This window comes from Mastigoproctus giganteus, chromosome 1, assembly GCF_048544385.1.
Source record: "Mastigoproctus giganteus isolate SK-2022 chromosome 1, ASM4854438v1, whole genome shotgun sequence".
In the NCBI taxonomy this organism is placed as follows: Eukaryota; Metazoa; Arthropoda; class Arachnida; order Uropygi; family Thelyphonidae; genus Mastigoproctus; species Mastigoproctus giganteus.
The window spans coordinates 53,354,304-53,380,582 of NC_143575.1; the positions used below are offsets into that span (position 1 = coordinate 53,354,304).

Genomic DNA, 26,279 nt, shown 5'->3' on the forward strand with positions numbered 1-26,279 from the left:
CAAGTTATATAACCTTTCTGGAACATACTTAAAAACGAACAAATTTTGGATAGAATTCCCAATGACAGATAACATTTCGGTTGTGTTAATTAACGCAATTATGGTAAAAGACAGGCAAGAAATCAGCTGAAGTACTGCACCCACGTTATTTGGTAAGTTCTTTCTGAAAATATACACAATCCAGAGAGAGAGAGAGAGAAAAAAAAAAATACCAACGCTGGTATCAGGTGTCAAAAATGTCTCTTCGCCTATATTTCCTAGTACAGTACAAGAATGTATATAACATTATACGAAAAGAAGTATTTACATTTTAAGTTGGAATTGAGGTCTTTAATATAAAGTAGGAACTTTTCGAGGGGTATGTACACATCATACAATAAACAAGTTGCATTTTATTTAAAAAATAGATAAACAGTAAAAGTAAAAGCTTATTCTATTAAGACAAGGGTTTGGTCATTAATTTCTCATAATTTGAGATTATAGCATGGAGTTGCCTCAGGGACTGAGTAACATCACGTTCCGAAGTATTTATACATCTGATTCAGAGATGGGCGTGATTTTGTCCTGATTCGTCACTACCAGCATCGGCATAGATAAATTGTGAACAGTTAATCTTTTAATCCTATGCAACATGTACAAATTTCTTTACTCGAGGATTAAGGGTCATTAGATGAATTATTGGAAATTAGATATAGATGTAAATCAAGGAACTAAGAACTTGTGGAAATCTATCAAATGTAACTAAAAACTACCCCACCACAAAAAAAAAAAAAAAAAAAAAATGCATAGGCCATTATATGACTGGGCGCTGAAATTACAGCTGCCAATAATAATTTTAACATTTAAGCAGTCGTGATAAATTTGTAATTAAAGATTCTTTCTTGAACTCTTCTGGCCTCAGCCGCTTCGAGAATAAAGGGATATTTATTTATTTAAAATTCGATCGAACCGCCTCTTATTTTATTACTTTTTATTCAGCAATGGAGTCCGTACTACGTTTTCTGCTGCGATGACCGTCTAGTCAGCAGTGAAACTACAAATTCTGCACTCTCCCTCTCCTCCACAATATTTGCGAACGAGCACGAAATGCTCGTTAAAAACTAGACGATTCCAGCCATGATAGATCTGCCATTGTGTACAATAAAAATATGCGTTTTTCGCCATCATAACCTTGCATGCTGTACAAGGGGCAATTGTAACTAGCAATCAATTGAATAAATAAAAATTAATTTTCTAAAATATCTAACTGCAATGTTAAATGAGAAATGCATCAGCTATAATCTAGGAGCCTGATTGGCGCAAAAAGTTCCGTCCATATTGCATCCAGTTTTAAGTAGGAAGGGGGAAAATGTACAAGTAAATTAAAGTCGGGGAGGGGGAATATTAAGCAGTGGACGAACAGGTGCAAGTGAAGAAACGCGCAACTGGCAATATTAATGAAGTTTCAATGATTCGGGACAACTGGAAAGACATCGCATAGGTCGACGTGAAATTTTTCAAGAGGCAAAAATTACTGTATGAAAAGCTGCAGAAGTGAACGCCTATATGTTACATAAGGGGGAGTTCGCTATACAGATATTACCAGGAGTAAAAAATGTAAGGCGGATAGGGAACTGCCGTATTTATCGGACCATAAGACGTAGTTTTGTCATGAAAACGTTGCCTAAAATTTCCTTGCGTCTTATAGAACTAAAAACTTCTAGAAGTATAATCTTATTTCTATCGTTAACGAATACTCTGTTTCGCCCTAAGTTGCCACCAAAGAAAAGCCTATCTTTACAGATACAAAAAATAGTTTACAGATACAAAAAAAAAAAAATTCCAGATACAAAAAATAGTTTAATGGTATTAACAGCAGTTAACTATATATAACTTTGAATCTATAAATTATCGTGTAAGACTAACTTAGGGAAGAACAAGCACAATAAAGAGAATTTTTTCCCCCTTGTTAATTTTATATCCATCCTTATGTAAAACTGACGTCACTCTCTTGATATCTTTCTCTTTGACCTTGGAATATCATGAAGCACTGCTTTCAAAACCTGCCATATATACAGTATTTTATTTTTTATTTAGTAGTCATTAAAGAATTTAAGAAGGAAATGAGCCATAATAGCAGGTGATGACTTAACCTTAATATTTCTTTTTTAACATATATTGTTACATATTAGAATTTAACTAGTCTGAAACGTAAAATAATGAACCAATGTATACTCCCCGCCATTACTTATGGAAGTGAAACTTGGACAAAACCAAAAGAATGGAAGAGAAGTTGAGAACTACACAGTGAAGAATGGAACGAATTATATTGGGAATCAGACTGTTAGATAAGAAGAGAAACACATGGATTAGGCAGCAAACTCAAGTAAAGGACATTCTTATCAAAACTAAAGAACTAAAATGGTCTTGGGCAGGCACAGCTCGAAGACATGATGACAGATGGACTAAGAAAATAACAGAATGGTACCCAAGAGGAGCTTGAAAAAACCTGGAAGACAACGACGGAGATGGACAGATGAAATTCATGAGTTTGTGGGTAGTAAATGGATGGCCATTGCACAAAACAGAAGGAACTGGAAAGTTGCTGGAGAGGCCTTCATCCTGCAGTGGATTGAAAATGACTGATGATGATGACTAGAATTTAAAGTTTTGTTATACTAAGAAAAAAGCAAAACACAGAACAGATTGTAATAAGCAAGGCGTATTAATACACGCCATTTGTTATGTGAAGATTGTTGTTGTTGTTTGCTGGATTTATTGGTGCAAGGGCTACTAAGGCCATAATGCACCTATTACAATCTTATTTGATAGTTATGTGAAGAAATCCTGTACCTATCTCAGTGGTGTCAACTTAGGTTGAAACAGAGTATCGCATGCAGTGATTTTTCCCTCCAAGATCAGATCGTATGTTGCACAGGTGAACAACCCTGTGCAAAACACAGAACTCCCTCTACACAGAATCTCCCTATATTCCCTCCCCTTCCAGTTGTATCAGTTTCTAGAAATACTGAAACTGAATCCGAACCGATACTTACATTAAAATACAAGGTACTTATATCTGAACCAGCATGTTAGGTCATATACGCATTGTGTTACATTTCAGGGGCATTCGATAATCAAATGATGTCTACAAAATTTGTATACTGTACTCAATGAGAATTTACCAATGCTTTACCACGTGATGCTTACGATGTAGTGGATAGGCGTGAGGCGACATCGGTGCATCAGTTGGTGTCAATCTGATATTTCCTTGTTGAGTGACGATTAAACATCCGAAACATATTCCATTATGTATAGCAATAACTGGATATTTCATGGGGAAAAAAAATTGCCGAATTTCTATTCGTCAGAATTTAATAGGATTTGGAATGGAAGAGGCTTGAACTAGAGGTAGTTTACAGCTCTCCATCTAGGAGCCTTTCCAACAGGTCAAGAAGAGGAAACAGTGACTTCTCAAACGTTGCCAAATTGCTGAAGTGTTTTCAATGTATTAAACAACTTGTCTTCCACGTGATATATTAGTGTCTTATTTGATTCATTCCCAAAAGATGACCAACCACGTAGCACCCCCTCTTCCGAGTAATTGCTTATTATTATTTCTATATTTATTTTGTATTTTCAGGAACGAAGTATTTTAAAAATTATTTAAGTTTTTTAAATAATTATTTAAACAATAATTCATTTAAATAATTATTTAAATAAACAATATATAATACATGTGAATTTGTCCGCAGTTTACGTATTACCAAGCAGGTGGCTGTAAAAATTTGCAAACATCGATTAAAAATAATTCAGTTTAGATGTAGCATGACGCATTGCAATTATTATTCCTGATAATTACCCCCTGCCTGAAACAGAAAAAAATTGAGTAAAAATAGAAGTTTTAGCATAAAAGTATTTAAGTGTTTTAGAGCATAGAAGCACAAGAACCTTAAAGAATGGACGTTTCTAAATTAATGATTTTGCCAAATTTAGACGAAAACCATTCTAAATTACATAAGTCAATATATTACTTCATTTAATTTTTCATTTTTATATTTACAGAATTTAATATTATTTTTGTTTTTATATTGTATCGATAAAGGTTTTAAATACACGTTTACCGTTGTCTTGTTATTTTTTTATTTTTACCAAAACAAAAATTTTCAGGGGACTCGCACTAACTTTGCATTGGGGTCCACTTTTTCTAGTTACGACACTGAGGGCATTGCATATCATATGAAGCTAATCGGCGAGTTCGTTTACCAATTAATTCAAAAGATCTTTGAGAATGAGCAGCTGTAAAACACTTGTATTTGCATTTTAATCATAACATTAAACAGTTAACTGAATTTGATGAAAAAAAGATTAGTACAATCAAGAAACAAAGACCTTTTTTTATTAGTATAAGTGAGGTCAAGCAGTTTCAAAAAAGATTATTAAAAGTTTCGATTTACGCTAATTTCTGCAAGCCGCCGTAACCGAGTGGTCCGGCGCGCGTTGAGTGACCGAGATTCAAGTCCGTGACTGCTAAATACGGTGCTTTTTTTGTATTCTGTCTTGTGAATTCCTCTGACCGTTTGGTTGTCCCAGAGTATAAACAGAATATTTATTTATTTATAATAATTAAGATTAGTACCGAGTTCAGGAACGACATCCTGAAGTTGTTTTCTTGAAAGTGCAAGTTGTACCCGGCTTTTTTGTAAAGACACTCGCGAAGCGGGATTAGTCTGGTGTATTTTCTGATAACAAGCATTACGGACGTTTAGTGTTTTAAGTGTCAATATTCTTAACCGTTATGACAATGCTGAAATTTTGCTATTACCAGCCAAGGTGACACATGAATTTAAGAAGGAAATGAGCCATAATAGCAGGATGCATTATCACAGCCGTGGCTACCTGAAGCAGGTGCCGCATGTCATTGTCCTAGTGAATGAAGTCGAGAGTTTTCGGTTAGTTTGACCTTGAAACAAAAACAAGATAAATAAGTTGTCTTTTTCGGCTGATATTCGACTAAAATGAGGTTAACGAATAATGAAACCGCCGTAGTTAATAAATAGATACGAAATTCATCCCCGTTTCCTTAGTTTACCAACATGTGGGAAATATCGGAGGAAGTCATCGGCACTCTATCAAAGTCAAGGTTGCCGACGCAAACTGTTGCCACAGGTATTACACAACTTTTTTTTTTTTTATTTGCCCAAGGGAACCATTTAGCACTCTAGAACCGGTTTTACTGTCAGTTTAGTGGGGCACTACAGCAAGAAGTTTCAACAAGGAAGGGTTTGCATCAAATCTTTTCCAAACAGATGTGGGGTTGAGGAACGTTTGTTGTTTATTATTATTACTTGCTTTCTTAATTTTATTCCTTTCCTCCCGTATTCTCTGTCTTGTTTAATTAATTCTTCACTAAACTCTACTATGCCCCCCTTTTTGTCCCCTCCCACATAGCACCTGACTTGTTAACTCTCAGAAGATTCTACATTTCGGGAGGGGTTTCGGTAATGTTATATTCCTCACCCGGACTCGAGGCTCTGTGTTCAAAATGACTGACACAACTCATATGCATTATATACAATTTGTTTATTAACATATATGCAAATATAGATTATTTAGCAAATCATTACACATTATTCACTTGACATTAATACATGGCATGAACTACGATTCTGGTCATTAGGATCTTCTATACATCATCTTCTTCTTGCCGTTGGGCTAGTAACACTCTTGCGTTTATATATATATTATTTTTCAATTAAAGTTCATTAAAACAATCACATTTATTTCTACTGTTATTACACATTTCTTTCTTTTAATCCTTCGCTAATACAATTCTCTTCTTCTTAAGCCAACTGTCCGAATGATAAGTTTCTCTGGACAAATCTCACCTTAACAGTAATAAAACTACCATTTAAATTGTAATGGTTCTGTCTCACCCTTGGATTTTCAAGGAAAATAAATAGGTAAATAAATCTCGGCTATCTGCGGCTAGCAGCGCCTCTCCCCTAATACTGGTACGTTATTCATGTTAACATACAACTCTACTTGCTCTACAGGGTGATTCACTACCAGTGCGACAAACTTGCAGGAGGTGTAGGGGGCACAAAGACGAATCGGAATCACATAGCATTGCAGGGTCCGAAATGCCTCCGTCATGCGGTAGAGGACGTTGAACGGGAGGTCGCGTGAACAGCGATCCCGCTGGTAGTCAGCATTTGCGAACCGGTTCCCGAGGCAGTAGGATGGACGAGTATTCAAACGTTGAACTGGCCGACATGCACCTCGCGTATGGAGCTGCGGACTGTAACGGGCACGCCGCTCTGCGCTTCTACCAGGAACGTTTCACGCACAGGCGTGCTCCTCATCATACGATTTTCACACGTGTGTACAGAAGGTTACATGAGACTGGTTGTTTCATGAGAGGTACCATGAATCGAGAGCGAACGACGCGGACGCCAGACAATGAGGTTTGGTTTGGTTTTGGTTTTATTGGCGCATTAGCTACTAAGGCTATAATGCGCCAAGACCATGTCATTTATAAAATAATTTAAACTTTCAGTGACCTAATTAGTTAGGTCACTATGTCAAGAAGTATAAGAAAAATGTAGATTTTATAAACGAGTAAAAATATTTATTGACTTTAAAAATCTAAAAATAGCAGACACATTGTCATTGTCGGATAAAATCTGACTGAGTGTATATGGCTCAGTCAGATGATTAAAAGCGGTAAGACGGATACTGCTAAAAACTGGACATTCGATTAAAATGTGTCTAATTGATAAAACTGTGCCACAAGACTCACACATAGGAGGGTCATCAGCCCTCACCAGACAATGAGGAGAATGTCCTACGTCTTGCAGAAGGCAATCCGAGTACGAGTACTCGAGCGATAGGCCAACGATTGGGTATTTCCCAATCCACTGTATGGAGGATACTATCAACAAACCAAATGAGTTCATACCATCTGCAACACGTCCAATCATTGAAGCCTGCGGATTATCCACTACGGAGGACTTTTGCTACTTGGTTTCTTCAACAGAAACGGTTTGCAAATGCTGACTTCCAGCAGGATCGCTGTTCACGCGACCTCCTGTTCAACGTCCTCTACCGCAAGACAAAGGCATTTCGGACCCTGCAATGCTATGTGATTCATCTTTGTGCCCCCTACACCTCCTGCAAGTTTGTCGCACTGGTAGTGAATTATCCTGTATAAGTTAACCCGTCCAAAATTATTACTTTCCCTCCATTAATTAATCAGTAAATATACCATAACTATAAACAATCCTTCGTTAAACTAGTTCAAAATTATTTCCTTACTCAACTATAGAACATGCACTGAGTTTACTGAAAGTGCTCTCACAATCTCAGTTAATTTCCTAATCTTTCCTAACAGTCCTTTGCAAATATATATAGGTACATAAACTGTTTGAGCACTTACTTCTAGGGTTAGAATCCTCCCTCTAATAAAATGTTTGGCCTGTGACTTTCTGCTCTGCACTGGGGTCCACCATCAGTCTGAGATCGCTCTCCTTCAGCTTCGGAACTGCTAACATCTGCCAGGGATACTATCCACTTCGCCGATCATTCCTGATATCATATCTTTCTTCGTTGTGCCAGATCATTCAGTAGGAGTCGCTTCCCTTTACTTTATTTCTCTCTGTAGACTGTAAGGTTGTCCGGTGTTCTTCCGTGAGCATTATCTCTCGCCGTCCTTCTAAATATACCTCTCGGTGGACGCTTTCGGACTTCTATGTTCCATCTGGAGAAAGTTTCCTTTTCTGTAACCTATCTATACTTTACTTAAACTATCAGAGTTTAGCCAACTCACCATAATTGGTCTTTCTGGTGAATCACTCTCTCGGGGACTGTTTCCCGAGCCTACCTCTCCGAAAAAAACTTTCATCCCCTTTCTCGCGCACTCTTCCCTTTTTATTTCTCAAAATTTCGTAACGCCCTTCCTTTCCTCAACCAATCATTTCTATCTTCCCATCATCATCTCCATTCTCATTTGCCTATTGCACGTGACGTGCAACAGGAAAAGGTCGAGTTCCTTCCGGTTTCCAGAAATTTCTTGAACTTTCTTTGTACATCCGGAAGTTCAGAATCTTTCCAGAACCATTCAGAATACGTCTGCATCCATTTACTTGATTCGTCTCGTCTCATTATAAAATGACCACCCCCGCTCTGTGTGCAGTAAACAAAAACCGCTTTCACCTGGTACCCTTATTATAGTCTTTCGAGCAATCCGTCCCTAGCCATTCCATCAATTCTTAGGGAGTGGGCGCTGATCATAAGTCTCTTTCTAATGTTTATTTTCATGGTATATTTTCTCTTAGATTAATTATAGCCTCCACTTAATTCAATTCCATTAGCGTGAGACCCACTATCTTAAGCAGTATTTGTGATTTTAAATGTGTATTATTGTACCAGGAACTTCACTTAGAATTAATCTTCAAGTTTGAGGGACAGCAATCCCGAAATTGTTATAATAAAATTCTATATATTTCTCTATCTTTAATTTGTAAGATTTTATGTCTTACATAGACTTCTGAATGCGCAGCTATTACACTCATCGATAAGCGAAGTTAACGTTTTATATAAAGCTCTGGAAAGATAAGTACACCAAGTAGAATAAAACATTGAATAAACTACCTGACCTATCTTGAAGTTCAGTGGGGTGATCCATTGAAATATGTTTCGTGACAGAATAATGTACTTAAATTTGAGTTAATTTTGCATTGACATCTATATGCCATAGCTACCATTTAAAAAAATAATTGCAGTACTGTATATCCTTTTCATTACTTCGCTATATCTTGAATGATACCCAAGTAAGTTAATTATGCACTCAATGACTACTCATACTACCTACTCAAGCAAGTTAATCATGTACTTTGTTCGTGTATCCCTCTATAATTTACTGCACATTACCGAAGAACATCCGCAATAATATAACTGACAAAATTTCATGTAATAATGAAATTTTATTAAAATCAAATTACTGCTAAATTTGTTTTTCATAAAATATAGAATTTCAAAATTAGGTATTACTCCTATAAAAAAGCATGCAAAACTGTTCATGTTTATACTCCTGCGCTATCACCAAGTCAGAGGAGTTTACAAAAATTCATGAATACAATCATTGATCATATTTAGCAGTCACGCGAGCTTAAACCACAGTCCACTCAAGAGTGTGTGCTATTGGAATCTCGCCTCTAAACAATCGGCTACGTCAGATTTCTTGGCAACAGAAGGGCGACTGTGGTGCAGCTCTCTGGCAATTTGAAGGCTGGTGACAGATGTAATCTGTCACAACACACAGTACATCGAACCTTGCTGAAAATGGGGCTGTGTAGCCGCAGGCCGCTTCGAGTGCCCATGCTAATCACGGTTCACCAGCGACAGTGCCTACAATGGGCATCCGAGCATCGAAACTGGATCTTGAGTGATTGGAAGGTCGTCTGGTCTGATGAATCATGTTTCCTGTTGCACCATGTGGACAGCGGGATACGTGTGCATCGTTTACCTGGGGAAGTGATGGCGCCTGGATGCACCGTGGGATGAAACCAAGCCAGTGGCGACACTGTCATGCTTTGGGCGACGTTCTGCTAGGATATCCTGGGTCCAGTCATCCATGTGCCGGGCACTCTGACGTATACCACCTACCTAAAACCAACAAGGAGACAGGACCTCCCGGAGTTCTATCGACCCATAGCACTATTGACAGTGTTAAGCAAGCTCCTGGAACACCTCTTGCGGAGCATGGTTGAAAATCACTACACCAACTGAGGACTCCAATCGCCAAACCAGTACGGTTTCCGGAGAGGACACTCAACTGTTGATGCCCTGGAGAACATCATCAAAGCAGCCACAACAACAAACAGAAAATACTTTCTTGTCATAACAGTGGATTTTGCCGGGGCGTTTGGTACCCTCTGATGGCCAAACGTCCTCGGGAGGCCAACCTGCCAACCAATCTTTATAAGTGCATTGCTACCTACCTGTCAAATAGATTCATTACTGTCACAGCCCCGTACTGCCCAGTCTCAAGATCAATACATAGAGGATGCCCACAAGGCTCTGTCCTAGGCCCACTTCTGTGGAATGTGGTCCTGGACAGCTTCTTAAACCTCGATATTGGGAATGCTAAGACACAGGCCTATGCAGACAACCTTGTCCTGATGCTCACCGAGGACTCTACAGCTCAATTAGAAAACACCACAAACCAGGCGCTTGCTGCCCTGCAACAATGGACCAGCCAAAATAATCTGACAATGTCCCCAACAAAGACAAGTTCAATACTACTTCGTGGGACACTGGACATCAGAAGATCCCCCCCCCCAAATAAAAATCCAAGGAATCACAATTAAATTAACAACAGAGTTAAAGTATCTCGGCGTCATCCTGGACAAGAACTTATCTTTTACCCCCCACATTAACTACATCCGGACAAAGTTGGAAGATATTCCTCTCTCTTCGCGAAAATAACTCATAAAGGGGCCTGAGAAAGAATACCCTCGCCCTCTACCACAAAAGTCTTCCTGCCTATATGCATCGGGAGCCTGGTATCCAAACGCAATAACCGCCACAAACAGAAGAAATTTAGAAACTACACAACGATACATTCTGCTCACTATATCCAGAGCATGCAATATAGTCAGGACCCACGCACTCCAGGTCCTGATGGGCGCCCTCCCTCTGGACTTGGAAATTGTTTGTTGCAGACTCCTTTACCATCTCTCCAAAGGACAAACTGCCACTTGCCTGAACTTCACGGTAGACCTCACAAATGACAGAAAAAACGGAGAATTACCCTGCACCTCCAAAAAACCTGGCAAACACGATGGGAAAATTCACAAAAGGGTGCAATCACCAGAAAATTCGTGCCTAAAGTATACTCTGTATATCCAATTTATCTGCACTGGCTCTCACCAGGACTATTAACCACTTATTTGCTCACTGGCCATGGTGCCATCAGACAGAAACTAGCAGACTTGGGCTAAGCGATATACCCCTATTCCACTGTGGACAAACTGAAACGTGGGAGCATCTGATGCACCACTGTGATCTATATGATGACCTACGCTGCTGTCTAATTACAGAAACCCAGTACATGCTACTAAATCAGGAGGACCGTGTACTGGAAGAAGAACACAGCTATAAGGTTTTAACCAATTTTGCACAAGACCTCTTCGGTAGAAGGACCTTCCCTGTGACGCAACCAAGGCAACAGCACACAACGTAATCCTCGTTTCCTCATCGGACCTAGAGAGCATTTTGCTCATACGGATTGAAGACTCAACGACTGGAACTGACCACACCCAAAGAAACTAGAACACTGAAGAGACAGACCCAAAGACGAAACTTATTTCGAACTTGAAACTCACGGGCCAGAAAACTGGCAAAGATACCATCACATGGACACCTGGAAATGCCAGCCATCCAGGACACTCCCAGTAATCGCCTAAATGTTGACCTGACGTCATAAGACATAACGTGACCTCCGGCACCGATCATGGAGAGACTACATCCCGCATGTGGCAGTTGCACTAAAAGACAGCTGGCATTAGTGTCAGTACCTGCCAAGCATCACCACCTTCGACGAGACAAATTGCTGACCAGCTGCTGCGGTGCCATTTTGGCGATCTGAGTCGGCTCCCTTGCCGTGCTCACCACTTTCTTCCCACCACGGTGAGGTGGGGGAGGCGATGTCCTCCCTGTCTCCTCCACCCCTCCTCAATGAACGTTTGAAGGTTCGCTCTGCGGAGCTTGAGACTCGTGTTGATCTTTTTAACAATTTGGTGAAGACGCAAACTGTGGCTGGGAGTTTGAATCCTAGGTATAAAACGTTTGCAAAGGCTGTTGGAGGTGGTTTGTCTGTGGCGGATGAACAGGTTTTGTTGAAGACAGCAGGGGATCGTGAGAGTACTCGCGGACCTGCTCATAGAACTCCTGAATCTCAGTCTGATCCTAATAATATTGTTATTTTTCGTCCAACCGAGGGTTCTGAGATTGACTCGAGTCAGAGCGTAAAATCGACAGTGACTGAGGAGATTAAAAAAGAATATAAAAACATGAAAATTAAAAGTATTCGTCTCTTGCGAAATAAAGCAGTACTTTTGGAGACAACTTGCCAAGAAGATGTAAGTAAGATAACTGAGAATTTAACTTTTAAACATGCAGGTTTGTCGATTGAGAAACCAAAATTTTCCAATCCAACTGTCTTAATTTATGGAGTTCCCAAGGATTTTTCTAAACAGGATATTTTGGAGGATTTGTATTACAAAAACTTTCAGGATTATAATGTCACTCAGAAGGAGGTTAATCAAGAAGTTTCCTTTCGGTTTAGTTCGGGCTCTGGAACTAATGTCATAAACTGGATCATTGGATTCAGCCCACGTCTTTATAAATGTTTGTTTAAGAACAACAGAATCTTTTTGGGCTTTGGATCACACCGTTTTAGAAAATTTACTGTGGTCGGCAAGTGTTTTCGCTGCCTTGGCTATGGTCACTCTTCGCAGAATTGTTCACATAACGCAGTGACATGTGGCCACTGTGCTAATAGTGGTCATATTAATGCCGAGTGTCTCAACAAGGATAGTTCCCCCTAAATGTATCAACTGTAAAAGGAGAGGTAGAGGATATGATCACTCAGTGCGAGATAGTAAATGTCCAGAATATATCAGAGTTGTAGAGATGACAGACAGAACATATAATGAGTAGTAATAATTATTTGCAATCTAACACAGAGATCTTAAATTATCGTAAAGGTTTAAAAGTTTTACAGATAAATGGACAGCGGTCTCGTGCTATAGCTGACGAAATTCGAGTTGCAGCTTTTGAGGGTAATTTTGATTTAGTGTGCATACAGGAGCCTTATTATACGGCCGAAGTGGGAGGACTTGTATATAAGGTTGTGGGATATCCGTCATCATGCAGAGTTCTTGCTACTTCGGATGCTCCTCCAAAGTCAGCAACTGTAGTTCTAAATCGGGATATTGTGTTGACTGTTATTACTAGTGAATGTTCTGCAGATATAGTATGTGCAATTGTGGCGTTAAGGGACTTTTCTTTTTGTTTGATTTCTGCGTATTGTTCTCCTCTGGCAGACTTTCTGGTTTGTTTGTATTGTCTAGATAGGATTTGCTCGAGATATGCTGAAGGTGGATTGGTATTGGCTGCAGATTTGAATGCTAAATCTCATTTTTGGCATAGTGGTGTAGTTGATTCTCGTGGATCTCTTTTGGAAGATTTGATCCTATCACATAATTTAAGCGTACAGAATTTGCCTGATAAGCCTTTTACATTCTCTACCTGTCATGGACAGTCTAATATAGATACAACTATTGTTTCTTCCGGGTATGCTGAGAGAATATTGAATTGGGACGTGCATTCTAATCTGGTAAACAGCGATCATAACGCTATTACTTTTTGTATTGCTCCTAACCCTGTGCAGAGGGATTTTGGAATTGGTAATTTGAGAAGATTTTCTATGGAAAGAGTTAAATGGGATAAATTTGGTAATTATTTAAAATCAGTATATAATGATGATTTTGTATTATCTTTAAATAACTTGAATGCGATTGAGTTGGCAGCTCATGTTGAATACCATTTATTTCAAGCTATGCTACATAGTGCTAAAAGAAAACAGTCTAAAGTGGTCCCGGTGCCTTGGTGGTCAGTAGAATTGTCTGCTTCGAGGTCTAGGGTGATGAGGGCTAGAAAAATGTTGCAGCGAGGCAGGCATTTGTCTGGACGGGATGTAGAGTTGCTTGCTGAGAGTTATCGTTCTTTAAGACGACAGTATCATAGAGAAATTGCTCGCGCCAAGATGGAATGCTGGCAGAAATTGGTAAAGGAGGTGGGTAATTCGTACCCTTGGGGTCTGATTTACAGATTATCACGGGATAAGTTAGTACATGGTGAAATCTACAATACCGTGGTGACTCACGGGGAAGAGACTGATGATTGGTATAGTAGTACTGTTCAGCGGATAGTTGGGGAGCTTTTTCCTGAAGATGAGCCAGAGTTGGATACAGATGATCAGGCTAGAATACGTCGGAATAATTTGGAAAATGATGGTTCGTCGGAGATAGGTTTGTTTTCGAGGTTGGAGCTCGGTATAGCTATTGCGAGGTTGAACACTAAAAAATGTACAGGTTTGGATTTGCTAGAAAACAAAATACTATTGAAGTTTTTCGAGATTTGCCCAGATGTCTTGTTAAATATGTTTAATAAATGTTTGTTGGAGCGTGTATTTCCGAGATCGTGGAAAGTAGCTCTTCTCAAGATTTTACACAAGCCGGGTAAGCCTCGTGAGAGTCCTCGAGCTTACAGGCCAATTCCGCTTCTGTCTAACCTGGGTAAGCTGTTTGAGAGATTATTGCTTCCTAGAATAGTTGAGGTCCTGACTGCTGGTCATGCTATGTCGGATTTTCAGTTTGGCTTTAAGAAGGGTCATTCAACCGAGGAGGCGATATTGACGTTAATTAATTATGTGAGGTCTTCTCCTGAGAAATATGTTTTAGTTGTGTTTGTGGAGTTTGAAGGTGCTTTTGATACTGTGTGGTGGGAGAGCGTTTTGAATGTTTTGAGGAGGTCTGGTTGTGACAGTTATTTATACGGAGTTATACGTTCATACTTTAGGGACAGACTGGTTAAAGTATGTGCGAAGTACGTAATGTACAGTAAATACGTAGGTCGTGGATGTCCACAGGGATCAGTTCTGGGTCCAATATTTTGGAATGCCGTGCTGGACCAGTGGTTAAATAAGGCTCAAGCTATAAACTGCATACAAGTGGCATATGCGGACGATTTGATTGTGGGGATCCCAGGTGGATCTAGAATCGTGTTGGAGCACAGAATACAGGATGTCCTGGAGGATCTCTCTAATTGGGCTCTCTGAACAAATTGAAAATTTCATCTACTAAAACCAAATTCATGGTGTTTAAAAACCATTTTGATTATAACCACCCACCTAGAGTTGTGTTAAACGGGAAACAAATTCCTTTTGTGTCTAATATCAAGTATTTAGGGATATTTCTGGATGACAGGATGGGTTTCCATCTGCACGTTCCACACCTTAACGATAAAATTAGGAAGTTTATCTGTTCAGTTATAAGAATTTCAAGGCGAGAATGGGGACTTAGCAAAAAAACTATGAGCTTGTATTACAAAACGATCTTTCTGCCAGTTATGGCTTATGCTGCTGGCGTGTGGGTGGAGGCTGTGTTTAAGATCAAAACTCAACGTAAGTTAATGTCGCTGCAGCGATCAATGATGCTGACTTATTTGAATGCGCCACGGACTGTGTCTACGGTTGCGCTACAAGTGATAGCTGGCTTGTTACCTCTGGATTTATATGTGGTTTACCGAGGAATGTTGTACGCGTTGAGGAAGGGTATCCCTGCCCAATATCTAGGGATGTGTTTAAATCTGACGGCTACCGTTAAGGAAGAGAAACTTCGAATTTGGACTGGTTTGGTTGGAATATGGAGAGCCCGATGGAGTTCTTCTGAGGTGGGAGTGATAACTAGAAAGATTATTCCAGAGGCAGATTTCGCTATTTCTAAACCAGTGTCGTAGTGGTTTTGCCCGACTATGTATACTAGTTTTCTGCTAACAGGGCACGGGTCGTTCCGGGATAAATTGTATTCTAGGGGGTTGGAGCCAGATCCATGGTGTTCTTGTGGAGCGGTAGAGACTTGGCAACACATTCTATTTTATTGTCCTTACTATAATGTTGAAAGGCGTCTTTTGGAAGAACAGATATCTAATCTTGATGAAGATAATGTACATACATTGGTGCAAGGAGTTAACAACTTTCAGGCCTTACAGGTGTACGCAAATGCTGTGTTTTCCAGAAGATCTATAATAAGAAACCTTACGGACATTGAATTGGCTGTTTACAACCAGAATCTTCATTGATTGGATCTGGGCTTGGGAGCTTCAGACCTGGAAGCCTTTGGTCGGGTCTGGGGCTCCTGGGCATGGACCACTGCAGTGTTTTTTTTTTTTTTTTTTTTTTTTTTTGTTCAGTTCTTGGGTTTGGGCGGCCCAAGTCTGGACAGCTGGCACTCAATAGTATTGCACTTTCTCTGTTGAGTGTTGAATTGTGGTTCGGCGCTCCAGCTTTTAAATATAGTACCAGGTCCGGCTCCTCGTGCCAGGGACGGACATCAGATTGCAGTTGAAAAGTCCAGCTGCTTTCTGATGGCAAAGTGACTTGACATAAACAACACACTACACTCACAAACATATCTCTCTTATATATACTTTTATTCTTTCCTATACAAAAATTATGTATACAGTTGACTTAGCTTACGAACTTAATTTTTTTTTTTTTTCCCTCCCATTCCTCTTCAAAATTGTGCTTTTGTCTTCTTATTTCTTATCTATCTTTTTATTTATCAGGTCCACTTTACAGATTTTCTGTTTAAAATGATTTAGGTGGAGATCGGCTTTTGACTGGGAACCACCCTGACACAGTATACACACACACACACCCCTCCTCAATCGGGATCTTCGACCATAGATGCCATCCAAGGCCTAATCACCAAAGTGATGCAGCGTACCAAGAAATATTTCCTGGTCATAGCTGTCGACTTTGCTGGGGCGTTCGACACCCTCTGGTGGCCGAGCGTCCTTTGCAGGCTCAGGGCAGCGAGAACACCAAGCAATTTGTACAGGAGCATCAAAATTTATCTCTTGGACAGAAACGTCCAAGTAATAACGCCCTACAAGAGGTTGACCTGGCCGGTCCGCAGGGGCTGCCCTCAGGGATCTGGCCTGGGGCCGCTCTTGTGGAACAGTGTTTGACGAGTTCCTCACCATGGACCTGGGGGAGGTGGAGGCCCAGGCCTTCGCAGATGACCTCGTACTGACGGTCGCAGGGGATTCCAGACAGAACCTTGAAACGCTTACAAACGAAGCCCTTGAAACCTTGCAGGACTGGGCAAAACTACACACCTTAACAATTTCGCCAACGAAGCCGGACTCAGTACTACTGAGAGGGAGGTTAAACCTTAGAAGACCACCACAAATCAAGCTGGCAGCACAAACAATCAAACTGCCAATGCAAATTAAATATCTGGGACTGATCATCGATCAGAACTTATCATTTAAACCGCACCTAATCTATCTAAAAGAGAAACTGCAGAAATACACAGCGCTCTTTGCCAGAGTTACACGCAGGGACTGGGGGCTAAACAGGAGAACCCTGTCCCTGTATTATAAAGCCATCTTCATCCCGATAATAACATATGGATCTCCCATATGGTAGAAGAAAGCAGGAACAGCAGTGAATAAAAGGACACTGGACACGATCCAACGCAACATATTATTAACAATAACAAGAGCATGTAACATGGTTAGTACGAGTGCCCCACAGGTCCTAACCTTGGATTTAGATGTGTATCTACTAGCAAAAGGAACCCAAGCCACCTACAACTGTCTTACCATTGACATCACCAATAACAGGAAAAACGAGAAACAAAAAATAGTGGACCACCTTGTACAAATTTGGCAGAGAAGATGGACAGACGTGGAAAAAGGAGCGATAACAAAAAAAATTTATTCCCCAAGTAACCAAGCTGTATCCCAAGGCTCCCGCATGGCTGTACCCAGGCCTAAACACTACTTTCCTACTCACCGGCCACGGGCCTTTCAAGGCCAAATCAAATGCCTTGGGCATAATCAAAGAATCACACTGTCTCTGCGGTGAACTAGAAACATGGCATCACGTTATGCATCAGTGTGAAATACACAAAGACATCAGATGTCAAATGATCACGAGAATTAAATACATCCCTAACACCCAGGAACACCGTCTCCTGGACACACCAGAAGCATTTGCAGCCTTTAGCCGCTTTGCCCAGGACGTCTTCTCCAGAAGAAAACTACAAATAGCCGTCCACCAAGGCCAACAGTAATAATGAAACCAAATATGGACACCAAGGAATACGAAAAACTAAGGACGGGAATATCAACCAATGATTGATGACCATTGGAATATGCCACCAAAAGTTGAGAACGGAACGGAACGCCACCCGTTTAAGATAACAGAACCCACCTGATAGGGAAGTAAAAAAAAAAAAAAAAAGAAAAAGAAAAAAAATAAGCTATCACACAGAGAAGGATGCTGAACCAAAGAAAGAGGAACACAAGGATGCGGCTTGCCCCATGAGTGACAATGAAGAGAAACAGACGTGAGACAAAGGCCATATTGGAGACCTGAAGAGGGCACTCTAACCCTCTTCACCTATAATTCCTACCTCCCAGGGAGGAGGGGACGGCCACACGGTCTCCCCCTTCTCGCCATCCCCTGTTTCCTCTCTGGTGGGGCATGGGCATGCCCCACCAGAGAGGAAACAGGAGAACGGCCCCAGTTCAGTGGGAACGGCCCCAGTTCAGGAGGAAACGGCCCCAGTTCAGTGGGGCATGGGCATGCCCCACTGAACTGGGGCCGCCTTCTGTATTGGCTCCATACTTCTGCCTTTTCCCCCAGTCTTCTGCCTCCCCCCTCTATCTTCACGCTAGCGAAATCCCACACATCAAAATTAATACATCAAAACCGCCATATGCCCAGCATTCGGCCTAAAAAATTAAAGCGATAATACCCCCACTTCAACGCAAATAATAAAAATCACTTTATTTTATTTTCTTGATGACCATTGGAATATGCCACCCAAAGTGTCTTTCTTTTTTTTCTTTGGTCCTAGCCGCCGAAATCTCAGGAAACTAAGCGGCAGGACCTGCCAGAGTAAACTAAGTCTACTTAGTTCCTGACCTGCCTCCACGGAGCATAAGTGGAGCAACGTTGGATCCCAACAGGGGTCCAGCGGCTAAATGGCCAGAAGAACAACGGTACACAACACCACACTATCCACACTTTTAAATCTCTGGCCTTTAACAGCGTACTGTATTACCTGGCAATGTAAACTACGCGGAGATGGGGGGAAACCCCTGGTGCCGTTTTACCCCAAACACACTTTACTTTACACCAACAACGGTACATGACACCACACATTTCAATATCCATACACTTTTAAATCTCTGGCCTTTCCAGTAAACTGGCACACCCACAATGAAAGCAACGCAGAGATGGGGGAACCCCCTGGGGCCGTTACATACTGAAAACACTTTACTTAAACATCATTGCTGACCAGGTACACCCTTTCATGCCAACGGTCTTCCCCTCTGCTGGTGCCGTCTTTCAGCAGGATAATGCGTCATGCCACACCACCCGGATTGTTCGAGACTGGTTTGCGGAACATGAGAAAGACTTCCAGGTATTGGCATGGCCTCCAAATTCCCTAAACATCAATTCCATCGAGCATCTATGGTTTGTGTTGGAACAGCAAATCCGATCTGCGGAGTCTCAACCACGGACCTTACAGGAGTTAAAGGATCTGCTGGTTACGTGTTGGTACCAGATACCACAAGACACATTTAGAAATCTTGTAGCGTCCATACCTTTCCGAGTACGAGCTGTTTTGGCTGCACGTGGAAGACCAACATCATATTAGGTAGATGGTCATAATGTTTTGGCTCATCGATGTATAGTTTTTTTGGTTGCTTGGGACAATAAATCCGCTGGAATGCAGCGCGTCTTGAACCTAGCTTAAGTGTTATTCATTGTCCCAGTAGGTTAAAACTAACGTATCACAAATTACAGTCACGCAATGATTTTTAAAAGTATCCGTTTCTGGTGATATTCGATTTTCTAAATTGACTTCTTATGATTGATGTATTTTTCGCCAGTGCTTAACAATACTGTAATAACCAGATAACAAGAATGTTATTAGTCGTTGGATTATCTTATTTAATTATTAAATATAATAAAATAATTAATAAATTAAATAATAAATAAAATACAAATAAATAATAAAATAATTAAACAAATAATTAATAAATAATAAAATTTAAAAATATAAATTCCATTTTGAAATGCGTAATTAGCGGTAAGGAACTGTTTTTGCAACCCACAACCTATATAATTTTATTTCTTTTGGCCCCTAGGAAAAAAAAAAAAGCTAGTCGCCACTGGATAACCCCCTGAAAGCTAAATGTCATTTCTTCAATCAACAGTCGTAGTAGGCAAATTTCTAATATTATTTATTTTATTATTATATATTTTTTTAAATTACAGATTACTGCGTATTTGTCAAGGAACTCAAAATTGACTATGCTGCAATATTTCTATTCTTTTCCGCATATTTCCATTTTATAATCTATTAGAATTAAAAGTTAAAAGGATTTTAACCTTGATACAGTATGTTGAGATGAGATGTTACACTAATTCTGCTCAGCATAACAGCTAAGTGGAGCGGATTGTTCCTTTGACAAGGATTCTTTCATTATTATAATTCTAAGAATAGATTCTTTGTGAAGATGTAGTACTAAAAGACAAAGGTGAGGAAAAGGACCTGTTCACGTCGTGTTTCTTTTTTTTTTTTTTTTTTTTTTTTAATCCCCTTCATGGAAAAGAACCGCAGGTACTTTTCATTACTGAAGTTTTGCTATCGTTCTAGGAATTACTTTTAAATTGACCTAAACTAACCTCTCCCCGGGAAAAATTTTTCCGTATTCGATAAATTCTTTGAACTGGGGCGAGATTAAATGTAGGATAACTGGGGAAATGTTGAATTACGCATGCGTGTTTAAAATACATAGTTAAATAGGCTTTAACAATAAATAAAATAAATTTTCTGTTTATACTCCGGGACCACCAAACGGTCAGAGGAGTTAACAAGGTAGACAGAATACAAGGAACAGCACCGCATTCAGTAGTCAAGGGCTTGAACCCCGGTCATTCAAGTCACGTGTACTTATGCACCCGCGCGCCTGACCACTAGGCTACGGCGGCCTATTTGGCAATTACGTGCGGGAAATTGTGAAGAGTTCTTGGAATGCTCTTCAAAAGCAAACCCCAGCAATGAATCTACAACTAATGAGATTAAGTTGTATAACCGAGAAGTTAATCGATATGAAATTACTTTAACTGCAAATTTACGTCATGTTAACCCATGTTAATGAGCAAAAGCAACGAAGCGTATCATCATGCGAAGACTTCAACCAGACTTGTCAAGACAATTCTAATTTCCTCGACTGTACTGTCAATGGGGATGAGTGCTGGGTGTTTCAGAGAAAGCGTCAGAGCATTCAGTGAACTTCAAAATCATCATCAAGGCCCAAAAAAGTTTTTTTTACAGAAGCCCAGGATCAAGACGATGCTGATAATGTTTTTCGACAAACAGGGTATGATTCACAAGGAATTTGTACCTGAAGGAAGAGAGTCGATGCTGCGTCCTACGTACAGATGCTTCATATACTATTGAAGCGCATTTTTCCTCACCCGCAATTTCTCTTTAAATTGCCGGTGAGGCCGCAATTTAGAGAGAAAGACAGCTGGTTTCTGTTGTACGATAATGCCTAGGCCCATTATGGACTTGTTGTGAAGACATTTCTGACGAAACCATCCACCCTTCCTAATCAGCACCAGCGGACTACTTTCCCTTCGGACGGCTTCGCTGAATCTCATTCATAATCCGACAGAAATATTCTGCCATCTATGTCCTACCTCAATTCCTCTATGGGGTCACTAATCTGGTCTTTACAGTTGGTAATAATCACCGTCCTCCCCACATAGGATGAAAAAGACCGGAGTTCGAATCCCGTCAGTGACGAGAGGAATATTTGTGTATCTTTTCACAACGTTGCTGAGTTATGTTTTTAGTAGTAGTAGTACAGTCTAAGCTCTACATAACGACCCCCAGAGGAATGAGAAAACAGTCGTTATATCGAGTGTTCATAAAATAGCATTAGATTAATGAGAAATTGGCCGGGACCAACCCCAAAGGACGTTAAAAATAGGGTCGCTATAAACAGCTCGACTGTAGTATTAGTAGTGGCATATGATGCAAGAAAGCAAGCTTATAAAGCATGAGCCAAGGGAATAAAAAAAGAAAAGAAAAGAAAAAAAAAACCTTCTCATCCCCACTAATAATTTGTCTAGTTCTTTCTTGAATTTATTCAAACTGCCCACTTAAAAACAACGGATGGAAGTTTGTTCCAATAAGCAACCCGCTGGCTAAAGGCAAACCTCTGCATATCTATCCTGCAATCATCCTTCGTTAATCTGAATTCGTTTTTACGTCCAGCAAACCGAACACACGCAATTTATAGACATTCATATTATATACGATGCAATATGGTCTAAGCTGCTGACGCGCCTGAAATCCTACAACAGCATAAATGCGATGGTCCGGGGAACAAAATTTCTAATCGTATATCTTCTTTCCTCCTCCGTGCCTAGAACCTGATATGAGTTATGAACTGAAAAGGGGAGCTTCAGCAAATGCAAACAATGATCTTCCTTGAATATTCACTAACGTTGGAAAATTTATCTGGATGTCAGAGCTATTCAAAATTAAAGTCTGCAGCTTCTTCCGCTGTTCGCTCATTTTTAAGAGAGGCATACGATAATTTCCATGTTTCAGAAATGGCATGCATTACCCATAAGTTTACGCTGTTGTGATTTAACACAATGCATTTCTGTGCCAAAATTCACTGACTTGTATCGATTATTTTGCCAACAACTTAATTATTTTTAAAAATTTATACCTTAACTTTCCTGCAATCTTTGAAAAGAAGTGCATACAAAAATAAGCCAGCCAGCTTCGAAAATCGACAGACCAGCTGCAAAATATTCGCGTATCTTACGACTCAAATTTTTTATCAGTAAATTTTGTCAGAATTAAGAAAAAAACAACTAGCCGGTCCTTATAACATTAAAAATAACAAAGCATTGTTGCATCTGACGAATGTGAAACTTAAATTGTGCTCTCCTTCCCCCGTGAAATACCAAACCAATGGTTGTCCCCCCCACCCCATCCTGCGATGGTGGACTTGGCGGTATGGTGGTTTCATCATAGGTTGAAGTAAGAAATATTCCATTCTCTTCTAGTTGTAATCTCTTACTTTATCCCGCATAGTTTCCTTCCAACAACAAGGTTTATTCGGAATCTTTTTTAGGTGTGAATATACCGCAATTTACATCCTCTCTCATTTATAGGTGAATCAATCAGCGGATAAAAGATGTGACAAAGGTCAATCTGACTTAGGCATGATATTCCACCTTAATGGGATCTTGTGATCTCATTAAATTGACTCAATAACAGTTTATCCGTTATTTCTTAATAAGGTTTGCAGTTCATTACAATTTTTCTTATTTACCTACAATAATTAGAAAATGAGTCATAATGAGTAATCGTCACCCACCATCATATTTTTGAAGACTCATTGTTTATACGGGTTATATTATGCAGACGTATATTTGGCTGAAAGGCATTTGTGCCCACGCGGCTGCACGTGGAGACAAATGCCTCCCAGCAAATCCAATTCGTCAGCAAAAATTGGGTACTAAGAAAAAGTGGTTGAACATCCTATTTGCAGTCTGAAGCGATTCCGTTAATCACTTTTCTTCCTACAATGTGCACAAACAACGAAAGATTCATTCGCATAGTGATTTGGAAAAAGTAAAATGGGAACAGTGAAACCGCCTCCTTATTGTTGCATCCGGTTCTGAAACTGCACTTTAACAATGAAACAATTTGGAAGCTATCATGGCCGAGATCTAAATTGTGTCCGAATTCATCCAAGAAATAAATGATAGGCCAGTCTTTCGAATTCTTATTACAATAAATCTGCCTAAAATCGAAGGGAACAAAAGCTGAGCAAACCGCAAAAGGATGTCTGACAAGAAAGTCAGATATTTTATTAAAAACTTAGTTATGTTGCCAATTTCTTGTTAACCTTTTCAGAAAATAACAGATATCCAATAAGTGGTTTATTTTATATAAATAGCGAACTATATTAATTAACATAATGACAGTAACAAAACGTTTGAGTTATGAATTATTTTTCGTCCCAACTACCAAAACGTGTTATGCGTTAACTTCGCTAGACTCGTTGTAAATTTACCTAAATTATTCAAGTAGTAAACTATTAAGCAACTAACTACAGTAGAATTCCAGTTATCACAATTTTTCTCCTTAATTTCACTCAACGTTTAACATTTATGTATAAGAAACAAACTATCATACGAATATATCACTCATGATCTCACTTATGTAAAACATTATGAATGAAACAGTTCGCCTTTCATAACCATCCAGGTTCTCACTTTTTTGATAGTCTTAGTTTGACCATTAATTGTGCTAATCCGAATAAGAATTGGGCTAATCTAAACTGATTGTAACGAATAAACACCATGTAAACTTAAGAGAGCTCGTAATTCGTTTAACGTCCTTCAGATCGCTATTAGATGGGTGGAATAATAAGAATTGAATGAGAACTAATTAAGTTTTGAAGAGTCTTGTAGTGTTTAAAAAAAAAGACATCTTTCAAGCACCAAAACAATGGCTATTATTTTAATTGCTGTATAAGTATTTATTTGTGTAAATCATAAATGCAAGTCACTGCAACTTTTTTTCTACTTCTCTTCTATACTGTAGATCAGTTTCCCAAACTGTGTTCCGCGGAACACTATGTTCCGTGAGATGTGAACAAGTGTTCCGCGAAAAATCGTAATTAATAATTACAAAAATAAATAAATTTTGCATATTTGTAGCCTACACCACTTTTGTATCATTATAATTTTTAGCATTACTTTTTTTTCGGTTATTAATATAGACTAATAATCAAATAGACCGCGGAACACTTTATTTTGGTGGTCTTTTGCGCAGAGGTAATGACATCTACGAAAAAGTGATCTAATATGCTATTCTTATGCGATTTAGCCTGGAGTACAAGGGGTTGAAGGAGGGGGAAGCGAACCGATATCATAACTAAACTCACTTCCTTGTATATAATTTTTTTTTTTTTTTTGATAATTATCAGTATTTCGAAATATTATTATTAAAATAAACGACCATGGATGGTTGAAAAAGGAACTTTAAAACGAGAAGCAAGTACTTCTAGTATTGCAACTGTGGTCGATGACAACGAACACAATATTGTTACACTTCAAAGTGAGGATGAACAATCGCAGCGTTTTGTTCCCCAAAATTCCGAAGTGAAAAAACAGGAACCAATTAATAAAAGACCAAAACGAAAGTATGACGACAGTTATTTGAATTTCGGCTTTACATGTATTGGAAATAAAGATGCTACCGATGCACAGTACGTAGTATGTAATAAAATATTAGCAAGCAGTTCTTTGGCTCCCTCTAAACTTGTTTCGTAAGTGTTCCGTAAATATATGGTAAGATGAAAAATGTTCTGTGACTAAAGTTTGGGAAACGCTGCTGTAGATAGTGTATCGAAAATCAATCAATTATCGGAAAAAGTCTACTATTTGAAATACCCTCAGCCCCAACTGTTTCGGATAACCGAGATTCTACTGTAATTTACTAAATATCAATCAATCAAATTCGTGATAAACTGGTCAAAGTAATCCAACACTAACACTGAACAGTTTATATCAACAAAGTCATTCACAAACTAAAAATTTTATTTTGGATTATTTTCAGCATTTAAATATTTTCGAATGTAAACATTAACAGCGCTTTGAAAATATTTCCTCGTTTAACAAACGTACCTGTGAACTCTCTTACCTGAAGGTTCTTCAAGGCTGTGTGGAAATCGTGCTATTGTAGCCTAAACACTAATGAAACAGCAGGATGTATCAAGCACGAGACATACGCGTCCATCTCGAAGTCACGTGTCCGAAAGGGAAATTGACAACTGGTTACAGCTAACAGTCACCTTACCAATTCGCGGAGTTAGTTTTTTTTTTTTTTTTTTTTTTTGTTAGAGTTTGCGCGTTAACAGAATGCGCAACTTCCAATAGCAAAAAATTGAACTTCTATTTTGTATTACAACTAATGTCATTCAATGTTTGTTCGATAGTAGTAGCAGCATGTAGTAGGACGTTTACACCAGGCTGCTTCATTCAAATAATTTTATTTTTACAAATTAAATATTTTTCTTCCGTTATGCAATTTATTTATTTTTTTCTCTTTTGGAATCATCCCACAGCCCGTTAATAATAAGAAAAAAAAAAAACTGAAGGAAATCCGCTCTTCAACCAGGTAGAGAGGAAGCGAATTATAATCAGTTTCAGGTAAAAAGTCAAGGCCACTCTTTCATGAATGCACTGTTTTATTCTTAGAATCTTCATTCAGTATTAGTGAGTGAGATGAAATCAATGTTGGTTTAGCATTTCAATTCAAACTGTACTGATGAAGAGCATTCAAATAAAGCGGAGTGAGACACAAAATAAGCGAAATTAATTAAAA

General features: G+C 39.2%; 1 protein-coding gene across 3 annotated transcripts in view; it reads right to left on the minus strand.

Annotated features, from left to right (window-relative positions):
* The window catches only part of LOC150090801 (major facilitator superfamily domain-containing protein 6-like), a 63,889-nt gene extending 38,184 nt beyond the window's left edge, over positions 1-25,705 (minus strand). Inside the window, exon 1 of one of the 3 annotated variants that reach the window (XM_090372897.1) lies at positions 25,596-25,705. The gene's annotated coding sequence lies outside the window, so the exon portion shown is untranslated. Of the gene's footprint in view, positions 1-25,579 lie in introns of all 3 variants that reach the window. The other 2 variants (XM_090372923.1, XM_090372888.1) reach the window with 2 other exon arrangements.
* Between the last annotated feature and the right edge of the window lie 574 nt (positions 25,706-26,279).